The sequence below is a fragment of the Tachyglossus aculeatus genome, chromosome 12 (assembly GCF_015852505.1).
Source record: "Tachyglossus aculeatus isolate mTacAcu1 chromosome 12, mTacAcu1.pri, whole genome shotgun sequence".
Taxonomy (NCBI): Eukaryota; Metazoa; Chordata; class Mammalia; order Monotremata; family Tachyglossidae; genus Tachyglossus; species Tachyglossus aculeatus.
In genome coordinates, this window is record NC_052077.1 from 5,215,684 (window position 1) to 5,230,539 (window position 14,856).

Genomic DNA, 14,856 nt, shown 5'->3' on the forward strand with positions numbered 1-14,856 from the left:
TTTGGGGGAGCAGTGTGACTTAGTGGAGAGTGCACCGGCCTGGGAATCACAAGGCCCTGGGTTCCAATTCCGCTCCTCCACTTGTCTGCTGGGAGACCTTGGGCAAGTCACTTCACTTCGTGTTAACTGGGGATTAGGACTGCGAGCCCCATGTGGGACAGGGATTGTGTCCAACCTGATTAGCTTGTATAACAGTGCCTGGCACAGTGTAAATGTTTAACAAATACCATCAATGGTAACTGTGCCACACTCACTCTGGTACCACAGCCTTTCATCCACTCGGGGCAAAATCACCAGCCAAGGATTTGTCATACCCCTGCACAGGTTTGTCAACTCATTTCTAACAGTGATTTTCCCCCAAATCTTATCTGTAGCTTCTGGATGATTTTTTTAAAAAAATATTTTCATGTATTGGGTTTGTATAGTGCTAGTTCACTGAAAAGTTGAGGTTTGTTTGATTTTTGTCCTGCCCTATTGATTATTTTCAGACCACGGGGTCAGACCATAAGGGCACGGATTTCTCAGTAAAGGACGGATTTGCCCAAATGAGCCACACTTAGCATGACTGAGAAGAATTAGCAGGCAGAAAGAATCCTGACAGTAGTTCAGTGAGATCTGTTTAAATAGCAGGTTTTAAGACCTCCTGTTAGTTACAAAAGTACAAAAGGAAGTAAATAGCATATCCCATAAACAAATGAAGTACAATTAGTCTTGAGCGCAATCAGATAATTTGGGTTTCCTTTCTTTCCCTAAGAAAGTTTCTTGTTTTTATTATTTATTTTAAATTTGACCTTCTGTTTTTCTTTTTCCTCAATGTAATCACATGTCTCCTCCTTAACCCAGGAGAGGCAGAAGGATAGTTTCCAGAAGGGATGAATCCCAGAAAAGGTTTTATGAGCTGTGTGTGTAGGCTATGAAAGAGGAGGCTGTAGCAGTTTTTGGAACTGTGAGCCTTCCTTCCCTTACATATCTATTTACCAAGAACAATAATCGCAGTTATGGTATTTGTTAAGGGCTAACTATGTGCTAAGCTCTGTATCACGGGCCCTCTAGACTCATCGTGGGCAGGGAATGTGTCTGTTTACTGTTAAATTGTACTCTCCTGGGCATCCAGTACAGTGCTCTGCACACAGTAAGCACTCAATAAAATACGACTGAACAGGTACAAGATAATTAGGCCAGGCACAGTCCCTGCCTCACGTGGGCTTCTTAGTCTAGATAGGAGGGATAACAGATATATTATTGCCATTTTACAGATGAGGAACTGTTAAGTGCCTTGTCTAAGGCTTCACAACAGTGCCAAAGCTGATATTAAAACCCAGGTCCCTTGACTCCCGGGTCGATGATCTGTTGCTTTGGGCTCAAGCTGAAATATTTTGAGAATGTCATTGATTCACAGTGCTGTTGTTTTTGCTCAAAAAAATCAATCAAACGTATCAATCAATGGCATTTATTGAGCGCTTCTGGGGAGAGTACAATGCAACAGAGTTGGTAGACACATTCCCTGCCCACAGTGACATTTTCAGAAATGTGTCAGTGTCTCCCTCCCCCAGTCAGATTCCTCTAATGCCCAGTCACCAGGGAGGACAGACTCCTCTTTACAAATTTCTTCTCACCTCATCTCCTAGTGACCCTGCCCAGGAGGTGTCTAAAAGGCTGTTCTTAGCGCCTTGTTCAAAACATTACCCCATTGTGGGTGGGGTGTGAAAGCCTGATGATTGTCCTTTATGAGCTGTACATTGGATTGAAGGATCCTGAGGGAGTGGATTTCACTTCTTGTATGCCTTACCTTGTTTTAATTTACATTTGAAGTACTGGTAAAAGAATATTTTTTTTCCTTTTTTAACTGCGAACTGGGATCTTTTCTGTTTAAATGAAAAGCACTCACACACATACCTATCTGTATGTTTTTTTAAGCTTTTATGGTTGGAATCCTAAGGTAAAATTGTGGCACACAACTCTAAAAAGTTGATGTTTCATTATTGAGAATGCGAGGTGGCCTAGTGGAAAGAGTTTGGCCCTGGGAGTCAAGGAATCTGGGTTCTAATCCTGACTCTGCCATTACCGGCTGTGTGGCCTTGGCCAAGTCAATTAATTTCTCTGTGCCTCAGTTTCCTCATCTGCAAAATGGGGATTCAGTACCTGTTCTCCCTCCACATAGACTGTGAGCCATTGTGGGCCAGAGACTGTGTTTGACCTAATTATCTAGTATCTACCACAGCACTTTGCTTGACCCATAGGAAGTTAGTATTACTAAGTTAGTATTACTAAATAATTACAGGATTATTATTATTCCATGCGTGTCAGGATCTGAGTCCAACCTAATTAACTTGTTCTACCCTTAATTTGTACTCTCCTACTACACGCAGTAAAGACTCAACAAATAGGATTGAATGAAATTCAAGAAATGGTCATCATTTTCGCCGAGGAGGCCAAAAAAGGAATTGTGCATCTCCTCTAAGGGGGCAGAATTAGTTGGGGGACTCAAATGTGATGGCATAAACTGTAATATCATCTGTAGACTGGAAACTCACTGTGAGCAGGGAATGTGTCTGTGTAGTGTTATATTGCACATAGTAAACCTCTTAAAAAACTCACACACATAAAACAAAATTGATGTGAAAGTACTTTGGGATGAAAAAAAGGTGCTATTCAGAAATCAAGTCCTGAAAGGAGAGAAGGGAAGGCTACTAAGCCCAAGCGCTTAGTACAATGCTTTACACACAGTAAGCGCTTAATAAATATGATTGAATGAAAGGGAGGAGTGGAAGAAAGGGAGGAGGCAAAGTAGTAGATTGGAGGAGAGTGGGGGAAAGTTTAACTTTTCCTGTGTTACGTCTTCCACTTCCTGTGCCCTAGGATTTATACCTGGCTGTAGCTCCTTCCTATCCACTGCCACCAACTCAACTTTGTCCTGGGAGGCAGGGTGGCCTAGTGGAAAGACCATGGGTGTAGGAATCAGAGGGCCCGAGTTCTAATCCCCACTCTGTTTTGTGATCCCAGCTCTGCCACTGGGAGCCCACTGTTGGGTAGGGACTGTCTCTATATGTTGCCAATTTGTACTTCCCAAGTGCTTAGTACAGTGCTCTGCACACAGTAAGCGCTCAATAAATATGATTGAATGAATGAATGAATGCCACTTGTCAGCTGTGTGACCTTGGGCAAGTCACTTAACTTCTCTGTGCCTCGGTTACCTCATCTGGAAAATGGGGATTAAGACTGTGAGCCCCACGTGGGACAACCTTTTTGGAGAGCTCACCTCCTCCAGGAGGCCTTCCCAGACTGAGCCCCTTCCTTCCTCTCCCCCTCGTCCCCCTCTCCATCCCCCCATTTTACCTCCTTCCCTTCCCCACAGCACCTGTATATATGTATATATGTTTGTACATATTTATTACTCTATTTTACTTGTACATATCTATTCTATTTTGCTAGTATGTTTGGTTTTGTTCTCTGTCTCCCCCTTTTAGACTGTGAGCCCACTGTTGGGTAGGGACTGACTCTATATGTTGCCAACTTGTACTTCCCAAGCGCTTAGTACAGTGCTCTGCACACAGTAAGCACTCAATAAATACGATAGATTCTATCTTCCCCAGCGCTTAGAACAGTGCTTAGCACATACTAAGCACTTAACAAATACTATTGTTATTATTATTATTATTGTTATGTGACCTTGGACAAATCACTTAATTTCTCTTTGCCCCAACTGCCTCATCTATAAAACTGGGATTACATTCTCCTCCCTCCAGTTTAAGACTGTGAGCCGCATGTGGGACAGGGACTGAGTCCAACCTGATAAACTTCTAGCTTCCCCAGCAGATAGTAAGGGTTTAACAAATGTAATGATAAAATATAAAAAGCCTGGGCCTGGCAGCTGGAAGACCTGGGTTTTAATCCCAGATTCACCCAATTTATATCCACCCAAGCGCTTAGACCAGTGCTTAACAAAATCATTTTTAAAAAATTCCCCCAGAACAGAAGTTCCCCTGGGGCTGGGCTGGATAGCAGAAGTTGGAAGAGGATAGAGCGGGTCGGTAGAGGTGGGGTTGGGGAAGCAGCAGGGCCTGCTTTAGTAAAACCGGTCTTCAGACCATGGAAAGGGGCTAATGATCCAATTCAAAGATTATCCAGACCTTGTTATAGCTGCCCTTTACTCTGAGTATCAGCCGATGCACCAAAGAGGTGAGTTGGTAACCAAGTGAGAAAGGGAAATAAAAGAAAAAGTGAATTAATATAAACAACTCTGGCAGAGGATTTGATGGGGGGAAAAGAGCAGTTCTAATAAGCTAAAATGAGGCTTTTGTATTATCAATTAGTGGCATTGAGTGCTAACTGTGTGCAGAGCACTTGGGAGAGTACAATAGAGTAGTAATAATAATAATTGATAATTGTGGTATTAAGTGTTTACTATGTGCCAAACACTGTACTAAGTGCTGGAGTATATAAAAGATAATCAGATCCTATCTGGGGCTCACATTCTAATAATAATGATGGCATTTGTTAAGTGCTTATTATGCGCAAAGCACTGTTGTAAGCACTGGGGAGGATACGAGGTGATCAGGTTGTCCTACGTGGGGCTCACAGTCTTAATCCCCATTTTACAGATGAGGTAACTGAAGCACAGAGAAGTTAAGTGACTTGCCCAAAGTCACACAGCTGACAAACAGTGGAGCTGGGATTCTAAGTAGGAGGGAGCACAGGTATTGAATCCCCATTCTGCAGAACAGGGAACTGAGCCACGGAGAAGTTGAGTGATTTACCCAAGGTCACACAGGAAATAAGTGGCAGAGCCAGAAGTCCTCTGACTCTCAGGCCTGTGATCTTTCCACTAGGCCACACTGCCCTTTTGTATTATCTATGCCATTCCTCTCCTCCAGTATTTCATTTAATGAAATTTCACTTCCTAACGATCCCGACCCAAGCTGATAAGCAGGGGAAACAGCGTGGCTCAGTGGAAAGAGCACAGGTCTCGGAGTCAGAGGTCGTGGGTTCAAATCCCTGCTCCACCACTTGTCAGCTGTGTGACTTTGGGCAAGTCACTTAACTTCTCTGGGCCTCAGTTCCCTCATCTGTAAAATGGGGATGGACTGTGAGCCCCACGTGGGACAACCTGATCACCTTGTATCCACCCCAGCGCTTAGAACAGTGCTTGGCACATAGTAAGCGCTTAACAAATACCAACATTATTATTATTAACAGTGCCTTAAATTGTGCAGGGAGTGGTGGGGGTGGAAGAGAGGTGTTACGAGCTATTGACAGTGGATGCAGTGAGTGTCACTTTGCTCTTGACATTTCCTGAAAGGAGTGGAGGCATAGGACTGAGCAGCAGGGGAGAATGGCAATTTGGGAAGGGAGGAGAGAGAGATGGTGAGAAATTATTAGGAGGAAGTGTGCAGGGAGTGAGTAGGGAGGAGGTAGGGCAGGACTGGAGTGCTAACTGTGTGTAGAGCACTGTAATAAATTTGAGACTGGTATTTTTTGAGCGTTTACGGTGTGCAGACCACTGTACTAAGACCTTGGAGGAGTACACTACAATAGAGCTGGCGGACTGATCCCTGTTCTCAAGGATTTTCCAATCCAGTGGGACAGACGGACATTAAGACAAATTACAGATAAAGGAAATGGCAGAGTAGAGGGATATGAACATAAGGTTCATAAGGTTACAGAGAAGCAGCATGGCTCAGTGGCAAGAGCACGGGCTTTGGAGTCAGAGGCCATGGGTTCGAATCCCGGCTCTGCCAATTGTCAGCTGTGTGACTTTGGGCAAGTCACTTAACTTCTCTGTGCCTCAGCTACCTCAGCTGTAAAATGGGGATTAAGACTGTGAGCCCCATGTGGGACAACCTGATCACCTTGTAACCTCCCCAGCACTTAGAACAGTGCTTTGCACATAGTAAGCACTTAATAAATGCCATCATTATTGTTATTATAAGGTGCTGGGGGCCTGAAAGTGAGGTAAGTATCAAAGTGCTTAAGGGTTACAGATGCAGAAGAGAGGGTGGTTAGGGTGAGGAAGAGAGGTTAGTCAGGGAAGCCTTCCGGGAGGAGATGGTAGGACTTTGAAGATGGGGAGAGAGGTGGCCTATTGGATAGTCATTCAATCATGTTTATTGAGCGCTTACTGTGTGCAAAGCACTGTACTAAGCACTTGGGAGAATGCACTTTAATGCTAAACAGACACATTCCCTACCCACAATGAGTTTACAGTCTAGAGGGGGTGAGACGGACATCAATACAAATAAATAAATGACGGGTACATACGTTAAGTACATAGAGAAGCAGCATGGCTCAGTGGAAAGAGCCCAGGCTTGGGAGTCAGAGGTCATGGGTTCTAATACTGTCTCCACCACTTGTCAGCTGGATGACTTTGGGCAAGTCACTTAACTTCTCTGGGCTTCAATTGCCTCATCTGTAAAATGGGGATTAAGACTGTGAGCCCCACGTGGGACAACCTGATCACCTTGTATCCTCCCCAGCGCTTAGAACAGTGCTTTGCACATAGTAAGCGCTTAACAAATGCCATTATTGTTTATTATTATAAGTACTTTGGGGCTGGAAGCGGGGAAGAGCAAAGGGAGCAAGTCAGGGTGATGCAGATGGGAGTGGGAGATGAGGAAAGGGGGGGACTTAGTCTGGGAAGGCTTCTTGGAGAAGATGGGCCTTCAATAAGGCTTTAAAGTGGGGGAGAGTAATTGTCTGTCGGGTTTGAGGAGGGAGGGCATTCCAGGAGGTTTATGAGGAGTGGACTGAGCATTTCTGTAGAAAAATGACCTGGGTAGTAAAGTGAAGTGAAGTGGGCTGGAGAGGAGAGAGACAAGAGGCGGAGAGATCAGTAAGGAGGCTGTTGCAATAGTCAAAGCAGGATATGATTAGTGCTTAGATCAGTGTGGCAGCAATTTGGTTGGAGACAGAGCAGATTTTAGAAGTTTAGGGAAGGTAGACCTGACAGGATTTGGTGACAGGCTGAATATGCAGGTTGAATGAGAGAGATTAGTTGAAAGAAATGGCACTTGAACCTCGGGCCAGAATTGAGGGATGAGCTTCAAACCAGTCACCCCAGTCTCTGGGACCTCAGAGCCTGTGTGAAGGGCCTGGTGATTGGGGGTGGGTGGCTTGTACAGCCCCATTCATTCATTCAATCGTATTTATTGAGCGCTTACTGTGTGCAGAGCACTGTTCTAAGTGCTTGGGAAATAAAAGTTGGCAACATATAGAGATGGTCCCTATCCAACAATGGGCTCACAGTCTAGAAGGATAAAGCCTGCTCTTACCCCGGCTAGTCAGGATCAGCATGTTTTCAAGTGCATGTAATAATAATAATTAATTACGGTACTTAAGCGCTCACTATGTGCTAAGCACTGTTCTAAGCAGTAGGAGAGATACAAGTTAATTGGCTTAACATGGGTGTCACAGCTTTAGGTACAAAAGAATCGGGCCAGAGCCTTAAACCAGTCAGTCAGTCAATCATATTTATTGGGCTCTTACTGTGTGCAGAGTACTGTACTAAGCACTTGGGTGAGTACATTATAACAATAGAGCAGATGCATTCCTTGCCCACAGTGAGCTTACAGGTTGCCAGTTTAGTTGCTTTGCTAGCCACGGTAGCCTTCACTGCCAGTGTTAGCCACCTACTTTCAGGGTTCCTGCTGAACCTTTCCACCCTAGGAGACAATGAGAATAATACTATTTATTAATTATTAATAATACTACTAATAATGAATAATTATGGTATTCGTTAAGCACTTACTATGTGCCAGGCACTGAACTAAGCACTGGGCTGGAGGCAAGCAAATGGAATTGGACACAGTCCCTGTACCATGCGGGGCTCACAGTCTCAATCCCCATTTTACAGATAGGGTAACTGAGGGTCAGAGAAGTGATTTGCCTAAAGTCACACAGCAGATAAGTGGTGGAGCGGAGATTAGAATCCAGGTCCTTCTGTTCTTCCAGGCCCGTGCTGTATCCCTTATCCCATGTTAAGTGGTTGTCAGAAACTTCTTACCATTGGCTTGAAGGCATTCAATCAGCTCACCTCCTCCTACTTTACCTCCCTGATTTCCTATTACAATTCAGCCCTCACACTTTACTCCTCCAATGTCAATCTCCTCACGGAACTTCGATCTTGTCTTTCTCGCTGCCAACCCCTGGCCCACATCCTCCCTCTGACCTGGAATTCCCTCCCCCTCCATATCAATCAGTGAGCGCTTACTGTGTACAGAGCACTGTACTAAGCGCTTGGGGGAGTACAATTGCAACAGAGTCGGTAAACTCACAATGAGTTTACAGTCTAGAGGGAGTTTATCACTATCACTCTCCCCACCTTCAAAGCCTTATTGAAATCTCTTCTCCTCCGAGGCCTTCTCCAATTTAGTCCTCTTTTCCCCCTATTCCTTCTCCTTCCGCATTTCCTATGCACCTAGTTCTGCATCCTTTAAGCACTTGATCTTCACCCTTAGCCCCGCAGCACTTACGAGCATAGCTGGAATTTACTTTTAGTAATTTCTGTCTCCCTCTCTAGACTGTAAGCTCCTTGTGGGCAGGGAACGTGTCTTACCAATTCTGTTGCTTTGTACTCTCCCGAGTGCTTAGTGCAGTGCTCTGCATTCAGTAGGAATAGAAGCAGCACGGCTTAGTGGATAGAGCACAAACCTGGGAGTCAGAAGGATCTGGGTTCTAATCCTGACTCTGCCACGTGTCTGCTGTGCGACCTTGGGCAAGTCCCTTAACTTCTTTGAGCCCCAGTTACCTCACCTGTAAAATGGGGATTAAGAAAGTGAGCCCCATGTGGGACAGGGACTCTGTCCAACCCGATTTGCTTGTATCTTCCCCGGCGTGTAGTACGGTGCCCCAATATTATTATTGCTAGGAAGGGACTGTGTCCAATCTGATTAACTTATACGGCACAGAGCACTTAACAAGTACCATCATAATAATAATTATTAATAAATATCATTGATTGAGCCCAGACCCTATTTGTTATGAGGTTATTTGCCATGAGAGTGAGCCTGTGAGGAAATGATTCAGTAGTGAAGGCTTCTAAGGAGAAACAAATTTCTTTCACATGATGTGCCTCTGCCCTCTGTTGGTGAGGAATGCAGACTAATGTTTTCATTCATTTATTCAATAGTATTTATTGAGCGCTTACTGTGTGCAGAGCACTGTACTAAGCGCTTGGGAAGTACAAGTTGGAAACATTTCTCTCCATTTATTCAGTCGTATTTATTGAGTACTTACCGTGTGCAAAGCGTTGTACTAAGTGCTTGGGAGAGTACAATGCAACAATAAACAGGCACATTCCCTGCCCACAACGAGCTTACAGTCTTGGGGTTAGACAGGCATTAAGATAAATAAATTACAGATATGTACATAAATGCTGTGGGACTGGGAGAGGGGAAGAACAAAGGGAGCAAGTTAAGGTGATCCAGAAGGGAGCGGGTTAAGAGGAAAGCGGGGGTGCAGGGAAGACCTCCTGGAGGAGATGTCTTCAACAAAACTTTGAAGAGGGGAAGAGCAAGTGTCTGTCGGTTTTGAGGAGGGAGGGCATTCCAGGCCAAGAGCAGATGTGGGCGAGGGGTCAGTGGCAAGATAGGTGAGATTGAGGTACAGTGAGAAGGTTAGCATTAGAGGAGTGAAGTGTATGGATTGGGTTGTAGTAGGAGATATATGTATATACATGTATATATGTATATATGTTTGTACATATTTATTACTCTATTTATTTTACTTGTACATATCTATTCTATTTATTTTATTTTGTTAATATGTTTGGTTTTGTTCTCTGTCTCCCCCTTCTAGACTGTGAGCCCACTGTTGGGTAGGGACTGTCTCTAGATGTTGCCAACTTGTACTCCCCAAGTGCTTAGTACAGTGCTCTGCACACAGAAAGCGCCTAATAAATACAATTGATTGATTGATTGAGAGCAGCGAGCTGAGGCAGGAGGGGGCAAGGTGGTACTCTATTTATTTTTATTACTCTATTTTACTTGTACGTATTTATTCTATTTATTTTATTGTGTTAATATGTTTTGTTTTGTTGTCTGTCTCCCCCATCTAGACTGTGAGCCCGCTGTTGGGTAGGGACCATCTCTATATGTTGCCAACTTGTACTTCCCAAGCGCTTAGTACAGTGCTCTGCACACAGTAAGCGCTCAATAAATACGATTGAATGAATGAATGAATGGAGTGGTTTAAAGCCAATGGTGAGGAGTTTTTGTTTGATGTAGAGGTGGATGGGCAACCACTGGAGTTTTTTTGAGGAGCAGGGTGACGCGTCCTGAACATTTTTTGTAGAAAAATAATCCGGACAGCAGAATGAAGTATGGACTGGACTGGGGAAAGGCATGGGGCAGAAACCCATCTACCTGCTCAGTAAGTGTGTACCTAGATAATTTGGCATGAGCAAATGAATTCTTATCAATCAATAAATCAATGGCATTTATTGATCACTTAAAGTGTGCAGAACACTCTATTCTGGAGAAAAATGATCTGGGCAGCAAAGTGAAGTGAAGTGGGCTGGAGAGGAGAGAGACAAGAGGCAGAGAGATCAGTAAGGAGGCTGTTGCAGTAGTCAAAGCAGGATATGATTAGTGCTTAGATCAGGGTGGCAGCAATTTGGTTGGAGACAGAGCAGATTTTAGAGGTTTGGGGAAGGTAGACCTGACAGGATTTGGTGACAGGCTGAATAGTCTGTCTGAACACTCTGTTAAGCACTTGGGAGCGTATAATACAACAGAGTTGATAGACATGTTCCCTGCCCACAATGAGTTTACATTCTAATAGGAAAGAAGGGAGGGGTACGAATGATAATAATAATGATGGTGTTTATTAAGCGCTTACTATGTGCCAAGAACTGTGTTTAGTGCTGGGCACTGGATCAGTCATCATCCTCATCAGTGAATAAATAAATACTGTGTGCAGAGCACTGAACTAAATGCTTGGAGAAAATCATGACCCTTGCCCTCTAGGGAGAGGCAGACAACTTACGTTATTTGCGAAGAGGGAGAGCAGGAGGAAGGCCAAAAGGAGTCCAAATATGTCAGAATGGGACTGATAATTGAAAATACATTTAAGTAGACACAGTGGAGAGGATGAGTATAAAAATATAAGTGTTGGAGAAGCAACATAGCCTAATGAAAAGAGCCTGGGCCCGGGTATCAGAAGATGTGGGTTCTAATCCTGCCTCTGCAGCCACTTAATGGTATTTATTGAGCACAAGGAGTCCCCTCCCCAGTCAGAGTCCACGCATCTGCCCCCCAACTCTGTGGGGTGCTGGGTGATGGCGTGGGGGTAGGAAGAGACGGCGCAGCTGCTGAAATGCTGGTCCCTTCTGTTCATTCCAATTGTCAGCTGTGTGACTTTGGGCAAGTCACTTCACTTCTCTGTGCCTCAGTTCCCTCATCTGTAAAATGGGGATTAAGACTGGGAGCCCCCTTGGGACAACCTGATCACCTTGTAACCTCCCCAGAGGTTAGAACAGTGCTTTGCACATAATAAGCGCTTAATAAATGCCATCATTATTATTCCAGCCCTCCGTCAGTCAGTAGTATTTATTGAGCACTTACTGTGTGCAGAGCAGTGTACTAAGCGCTTGAAAAGTGCAATTCAGCAATAAAGAGAGACACTCCCTGCCCACACCGGGTTTACAGTCTACGAATCAGAGGTGGGCCTGGGAAACAGAACCAGTCCGGTTCTGGCTACATTTCTGACCATCCAGTGCTTAGAACAGTGAACATAGTAAGCGCTTAATAAATGCCGTTATTATTATTATTATCCTTGCCTCAACTAGACTATTTCAGGGGCGTACCCAGGACCCGCCCTCGGCCCCCCTGAAAACCACCTACAGGTGCAGCTGGATTGAGTGCCTTCCCCCTAGGGTTTCCTGGACCCTCAGTGCTTTGAGGCCTGCAGGATAGAGAAGCAGCATGGCTCAGGGGAAAGAGCACGGGCTTTGGTGTCAGTGGTCATGAGTTCAAATCCCGGCTCCGCCAATTGCCAGCGGGGTGACTTTGGGCAAGTCACTTAACTTCTCTGTGCCTCAGTTACCTCATCGGTAAAATGGGGGTTGACTGTGAGCCCCCCGTGGGACAACCTGATCACCTTGTATCCCCCCAGCGCTTAGAACAGTGCTTTGCACATAGTAAGTGCTTAATAAATGCCATTATTATTATTATTATTCCCTTTTTGGCAGGTGGGGCCTGCTCCCTGCTTTCCCCTTCTTCACCTCCAGGCACAGAGCCGGTTCCCCCAGGTGTCACCCACTAGCCACCACTCTTGGGGGTGAAGGAGGGCCAGGATGTCTGAGATCATCATCATCAATCGTATTTCTTGAGCGCTTACTATGTGCAGAGCACTGTACTAAGCGCTTGGGAAGTACAAATTGGCAACATATAGAGACAGTCCCTACCCAACAGTGGGCTCACAGTCTAAAAGAGACTGAGATCAGAGACTCAGAGACTGATCTGAGATCAGTCCTGCTGCAGTCCAGAGCCCGCCCTCCCTGTCTTGCCCCCCCCTTATAATAATAATTACTGTCAATAATAGTATTTTCTCTTATTATGAATACAAATAATAATGATGATGATGGTATTTGTTAAGCACTCACTATGTGCCAGGCACTGTTCTAAGCATTGGGGTAGATGAAAGACAATCGGGTTGAACCCTGTCCCACAAAGGGCTCACAGTTTTAGTCCTCAATTTACAGATGAGGGAACTGAGGCGCAGAGAAGTGGAGTGACTTGTCCAAGGTCAGGCAGCAGACAAATGGAGGAGCCAGGGTTAGAACCCAGACCCTTCTGGTTCCCAGGCCCGTGCTCCATCCAATAAGCCACACTGCTTCTCTTTATTCCCCATGCCCTTCTCTCCCTGGACCCCAACTCTTCCATCCCTCTCAGTGGGGGCAGAGGACAAAGGACAGGGCAAATGGACTCAATCCTGGAGAGACTTTTCTAGCGGGTAGATGATTGAACTGGGAGTCAGGTGATCAGAGGTTGAATCCCAAACTCACTCACTCAATCGTATTTATTGAACACTCACTGTGCGTGCAGAGCACTTTACTAAGAACTTGGGAGAGAACAGTATAACAAAGTTAGACACGTTCCCTGCTCGTCACTGATTTGCTGTGGTTTTTGAATAGCAATAATAATAATTATTGCGTTTAAGCGCTTACTTTGCCAAGCACCGTTCTAAGCACTGGGGTAGATTTAAGTTAGGCAGGTTGGACACGGTGTCCTTCACAGGATTGCAATAAAAGTAGGAGGAAGGTATTTCACCTCCATTTTACAGCTGAGGAAACTGAGACACAGAGAAGTTAAGTGGCCCGCGGTCACCCAGCAGGCAAGTAGCAGTCCCTGTGGACAGGAAACATGTCTACCAACTCTATTATATTGTAGTCTCACAGAAAGTGACCAGGATTAGAACTCAGATCCTCTGACTCCCAGGACTGTGTTCTTTCCCTTAGACCACACTGCTTCTTTTTGAAAAAAAGGATTGGAGCTATATGCCTCCATTTCTGAATCTTCCTCTCACCATCTTCTCCTTACAAAGATGGCATGAGATCATTCTAGTTTTTAGAATTCCAATATGTATGTCAATCAATCAGTAATATCACTTTTTGATAATACCATTCCAAATAACACCTCCATCTGGTATGTTTGCGATCTACCATTTTTGTCTCCTCCTTCACCATCCTTGAAAGGATTAATCAACTCCCAGAGCCTTCAAAATGTCAAAACTCTCGATCCCTTAAAAATACATTTTTTGAAGTGCCAGATACTTTTTAGACTTTGTTTCAAAATTTTAAAATCTCCTAGCAGCCCCTCCCTCTCACTGACCTGACTCATCTCTTCCAAGTGAACAGTAGGAGATCCACAGGCCGTTAAAGAATGCAAATATGTCAGGGTACTATTCCTGAAACAGAAAGAGGCTTTGCTTTTCCATTTAATAATAATAATCAATCAATCAATCAATCGTATTTATTGAGCGCTTACTGTGTGCAGAGCACTGTACTAAGCGCTTGGGAAGTACAAGTTGGCAACATATAGAGACAGTCCCTACCCAACAGTGGGCTCACAGTCTAAAAGGCATTTATTAAGCGCTTACTATGTGCAAAGCACTGTTCTAAGTGCTGGGGAGATTACAAGGTGATCAGGTTGTCCCACGGGGGGCTCACAGTTTTAATCCTCATTTTACAGATGGGGGAACTGAGGCCCAGAGAAGTGAAGCAACTTGCCCAAAGCCACACAGCTGACTAGTGGCAGAGCTGGGATTTAAACCCATGACCTCCATTTGACTTTCCCCAGCCCTCTCTTTGTCCCCACACTGTATGAACATTTGGTAATAAAGCCCACACTCCTATAATCAGTCAATCAATCAATCGTATTTATTGAGCGCTTACTGTGTGCAGAGCACTGTACTAAGCACTTGGGAAGTACAAGTCGGCAACACATAGAGACAGTCCCTGCCCAACAGCGGGCTCACAGGCTAGAAGGGGGAGACAGGGAACAAAACCAAACATACTAACAAAATAAAATAAATAGAATAGATATGTACAAGTAAGATAAATAAATAAATAGAGTAATAAATATGTACAAAAATATATACATATATACAGGTATATATTTCCTATATATTTATTATTTCTATTTATTTTATTAAATTATTTATTTATTATTTATTATGTAATAATATTATTTATTTATATATTTATTTATCCTATATATTTCCTATAACATTTCCGATCTTGAAAAACCTCTCGAGATTGATGTCTGAATCCTGGGTTTGAAACTTCTGTTCAGTTTGCCAAAGTTAGATGGTGTCTTTGCTCTCCAAGCATATTTTGGTGCATGTAGTAGAACCAAGAGA